This window comes from Lacerta agilis, chromosome 6 (genome assembly GCF_009819535.1).
Source record: "Lacerta agilis isolate rLacAgi1 chromosome 6, rLacAgi1.pri, whole genome shotgun sequence".
Lineage (NCBI taxonomy): Eukaryota > Metazoa > Chordata > Lepidosauria > Squamata > Lacertidae > Lacerta > Lacerta agilis.
In genome coordinates, this window is record NC_046317.1 from 9,407,962 (window position 1) to 9,413,442 (window position 5,481).

Sequence of the window (5,481 nt, forward strand, 5' to 3'; positions counted from 1 at the left end):
CATTGGTGCCAGCAGAGTGAGGGAGGCAGTTTTAGTCAGGATAACTCAGCACAAGACCTTTAAACTAATGACTGTAGTGTGAGGGTAAAGAGCAAACCCCCTTTTCCCCCAATCCTGATTTTTCAGTACATTAAAAAAAAAAAACAACTTGCAAGGCCCAAACAATTGTTAAGGTAAAACGCAATTTATCTAAAGAAATGGTAGTAGAAAAAAAGAGTCCACATTGCAGCGATGATAGCTTACCTCAGCAGAGACCCTGCCAACACAGTGGTCTCCCATCAGTCACAACCTCTCTTACAACGAGGCCCCCACATTACTTAGGTATGTAAGACACCAATCAGCAACTGCGGAAATAACTTAAAACCCCACTGAGCTCCCCCTCAAACACAAAGCATAGCCCCACCCCATGAGCCACTTTTGACAGATGAGTGGGATCACTCACCTGTGAATCAACTGATTGGTGCTCGCAGCAAGCTCCGCTTTGGGCATGGATCGACTGCGCCAGCGAGGCTCATTTGTAAGCACCGATCAGCTGCCGTGCACCAACAACAAGCCTTGCTTGCCAAGGAGCAATCAGGAGCGCACACTAAGGCTCCCAGTTGTTCCTTTGCAACCATGTCATCCCCCCCCCACTAATGCAGCATCTGACATCAGGTGAAGGGTAGGGGTGTGTGGTTTGGGGAAAGCAGACTGGTTGGTCAGAAGTCCTAACCACAAATCCTCCGGCATCCTGAGCAAGGGCAATAGCACTGCAGCATTTTTGCTAGTGCAAAAGCAAAGGTAACTCATCGGTGGAGTGGCAGAGGCAGGATCAGGCCCTGGTCACAGACTCCTAGAAGGCTTGGAAGAAACCCACCAAAGACCTCCAGGAAGCACCCATTCTCAGTCCAATGGGAGGGATACAACCAGAGAGGATTTGTCTCCAGCTACTCTAGAACAAGGACATGTACCAACTTTGGAAAATTTGGCTAGGCTGGGGCTGATTGGCACTGTAGTCCAAAACATCTAGTGGGCACCTGGTTGGTGAAGAAGGCTCTAGATCTTCATCCCATTATTGAATTTCTGGCATTTTATCCTTTCTAGCCTCTCTTAATTAAAACAGTATTTTTTCCACTTTATTGTTTTCTTCCCTAGTGTTGACTTCTTGTCCTCTTCTCCCTCCCCACTTTCCTGCTCGGCCATGGGTCCTGGCAGGAGAAGCCATTACGTGGGAGACAAAAGTAGAAGCAAGGCTAAAATCTCACTTGTGTGAGGTGTGCATCAATGCCTTGAGCACAGCTGCTGTCCTTTGATGACTACAGTGGGTCCGAAAGGAAGCTTGCCCCATAAGCACTATGCAATGGAATTTGGAATCATGTCAACCGTCCCTGCCCCCACCCCTTGGAGTCGATGCTCCTAGAGGCAATTGAGAAATGTAGCTTAGGATTTGCTCAAGTAGTATGACTGGCAAAAATATTGCCAATGTGGAAGGGGCTCATCAGGACTTTTTGCCGCCTAAGGCAGGGACCACTTTGAACTGGTTTGATGATTTGCTGACCACTTGCCACCGGACGGTGCTCCACACATCTGCATTGCGCTTTTGAAGCAAAATTGAGCATCATTATTTATTTATTTAATTTGTATTCCCCCCCCCCCCAATACTTTATGCCATAGCTGACTCCTGCCCCCTCCAGCCCTTAGCAGATTCTGCCTGTGGAAGCATTCGCCCCACTGTTAAGCCAAAAGTAGCCAGAAACAAGGGCAAAAAAGGCTAGTCATTCTAAAACCATTGAGCGAGCTTGTGAAAGCAATGTGGACCTCCCACCCCTCTCCTAAAACAGGCACCTTTGACACACGGCATGCTTCTAATTCTTCCGAGGAATATGATGGGGACTCCCCATCTCCCAGGAATTTGCTACAGACCTAAGTTCCAGATAGGATGTTTTTCCTTCTCTCAAAGATGAGAAATGGAGAGAGACCATTTGCGGTAAGTAATGAATTCCCATTTTTCTGCTTTACGATGGCTTAGTCATTGCAACACAGGACTTGTGAACTGTTAAAAGTGTATTGTGAGTTCCCTATGCTGGCACAATATGGAACTGCCTTGGCAAACTTGACTTTCACCCAGTCAATATAACTCAAGGCTACAATCGCATTCCTATGCTTATTTGGGAATAACTCCAAGTAAATGGATGATTTACTCTTGAGTGAAGGAACCTAGGATTGCAGTGCACAGCTTCATTTGTTTAGAAGGATACCACACAAGCATTTTTGCGTCGCTGCCTGTTTTGGAAGGAATTTGCTCAAATAATTTCTGCAAGCGGCTGTTTTGATAAACAAAAGGCACAAGGTATGTTCAGTCTTTCTCCATACTGGTACATGGAGGAGGGAGCAGGACCACAAGCCCCAACATGCTTGTGCAAATGTAACTTCAGACCAGAGACTTGGAGAAGACTCACTAAACTGAAAGGGACATCACTAATTGTATAAAGATACTGACTGTGGCTATGCAGATTTTGGGGTTCAGAAGAATATAGTGTTATATTGAATGACACATGGAACCACTGCTTTTGCTTTGCTTCCAATTGATTATGGATAAGCAATGTCTCGGGTGCAGTAAATGTGTGCAACCTACTGCAGAGGACGTTTTTTTTAATTTATTGTCAATAAATACTGTGTTTTATCTTATCTACCTGTGCTGGTCACACGGTTAGTTTCTGCTGAATGTTGGCAAATGAAAGAGGGACTTTGGGGGGGGGGAATTAAGTGAGAGCCAAAATTAGTTGTTTTATATTATGTCCAAAGCTCATATAAATTGGCAATATTCTCACATACATAAAGCTTAAATTTTCATTGTATTTACATGTATTGAAATAAATTGTGATATTATTTTTATTCTGATATACTTTTAAAAAATTGTTAAGATCTTCATAATTTGAGCTATTATTAAATAGCAGTTCTCTGAATTGTTTTCTCTTTGTTACGTGTACATTTGTCAGTCAAGTAAACTGGGGTTTGCAAAGCTTTTTGGACAGTTTGAATTTTGAGAGAGTACTGGGGACGTGGGTGCGCTGTGGGTTAAACCACAGAGTCTAGGGCTTGCTGATCAGAAGGTTGGCAGTTCGAATGAGCTCCCGTTGCTCGGTCCCAGCTCCTGCCCACCTAGCAGTTTGAAAGCACGTCAAAGTGCAAGTAGACAAATAGGTACCGCTCCAGTGGGAAGGTAAACAGCGTTTCCGTGCGCTGCTCTGGTTCACCAGAAGCGGCTTAGTCATGCTGGCCACATGACCCAGAAGCTGCACACCGGCTCCCTCGACCAGTAATGCGAGGTGAGCGCCGCAACCCAAGAGTCGGACATGACTGGACCTAATGGTCAGGGGTCCCTTTACCTTTACCTTTTACTGGGGACACCAGTCACTAAATAGCTGCCATAGGACATGGCATAATTCAGAATAGAGAAAGTACAGTTATGGTGAAATTTCCCCCATAATTGGTATTTCCAAGCTAGGAAAGGCTTCAACCTGAATTTTTGCCTGCCATAGAGCTGTTAAGAGCACATGAACCCTGCTCTCAAGCAAAGTTTGCCATCCTGCACCCTTTTACTTAGGAGTAAGCCCTATTAAGACACGGGGTGGCGCTGTGGTCTAATTCACTGAGCCTAAGGCTTGCCACTCAGGTCGTCGGCAGTTCGAATCCCTGCAATGGGGTGAGCCCTAGCTCCTGCTAACCTAGCAGTTTGAAAGCACATCAAAGTGCAAGTAGATAAATAGGTACTGCTCTGGCGGGAAGGTAAACAGCGTTTCTGTGTGCTGCCAGAAGCGGCTTAAGTCATGCTGGCCACATGACCCAGACAAACGTTGGCTCCCTCGGCCAGTAAAGCGAGATGAGTGCTGCAACCCCCGTCGTTCGCGACTGGACTTAACTGTCAGGGGTCCTTTACCTTTACGCCCTATTTAACATAATGAGACTTAACTTACATGCTACATGTCTATTCAGATGAGACTATGCAGTGAATTCTTAAAGAGTTTCTGGTCTTTAGCTCTGGCATAGTAGGAAACATGGCTAAAGCCTCTTTTAAAAGTTTTCAGGTTTGCATTTTTGGGGGAAGAGGGGATTCTTTAACATAACTTACTAGGAACTACCGGGTCTCAGACACGTATATCAGAAGATTCATCCTGGTTGCAAGGGGGAAAAGGAAGGGCAAGCTGGAGCTTCCGTGGATTAGGAAATAAGGACAGGAGCAATAGTACACTATAATGGAATTAGGGAAAAGACAGCTCTTTAAAACCCCATGGCCTTCTGATTGCCTGGTACTCGACCAACCACCCCTTTTTCACTCACAGGTCTGACTTCACTCATTGGCTAAAAACACTGCAATAAAACATACTTGACACTATGGGTAGCAATTTTATTTCATAATTTTTTTCGCAAAATGTAAATGCCCCTGCCTCAAACCATAATTGCGATAGAAATAAGGAAATGGCTTTGTCACTTAATGTAAAGTGATCTGTTCTACTTAGTGTGTAGGAAACACGTTAAGTTTAGGAAGTGAGACTCCGTTTACAACTTGCGTTTCAATCTTTGGTTGACTATAAAGTTAGTTGCTCAAATTCCTTTTGATATGCGTATAAACGAAATTCTTTTTTTAAAGGAAAACCCAACCCATGTATAGGTTTTGGTTTCTACAACCTGAAAGTGTTCTGATTCCTTCATAAAGTCCAGGGAAAGCCCACCCTGCTCTTTAGTGTACTTTCCTAGTTGTGTTTATTTTATGGATTTATACTCCCATCTTTTAGAAAATTATTGGAGTCTCTTATGTATTCTTAGATGTTGATTTTTTTACAGTGGCACCTCGCGTTATGGAGTCCCGTCCATAACGTGAAAAGCCTGCAACTTGAAGTGCTGCGTCTGTGCACACACATGGTGATATTTGGTGCTTCTGCACAGGTGGCGAAACCCAGAAATAACTCATTCCGGTAATTCCTGGTTGCCGCAGGAGATAAGACAAAAACATGCAACCTGAAGCGGGTGTAACATGAGATATGACTGTATATTTAACCAGTGGGAGCTGAAATTTTGGCACTGGAGAAGTGTAATAATCTGGGAACAACATAAATCCAAAACCCTGCAAGTTTAAATGTGTACAGGTACTGAACAGCAAGAATCTCATTTTTCTTTTCCTGGTGAAGCTGACAACCAGTTTCCTCCTGCAAAATGAACTAAGGTTAGATACGTCCTGGTTTGATTTTTGTCCCAACTAGGGAGGAGCTACATGCATATTTGTTAAGTTGAAAAATGATGATAGGGAAACATGGGACAACCACTTTATGGAGTCAGAGCACTGGCCATTCTAGACTTAACTGTCCAGGGATCCTTTACCTTACCACTGAGCTACACAGTCCTTCCCAAGTAAGACCAATGTTTGTGGTTGACACAAAAAGAATTAGCCAAAAAACTACTAGCCAACCATTAGGAGAAAACACAATGCAAGGATACTAAACA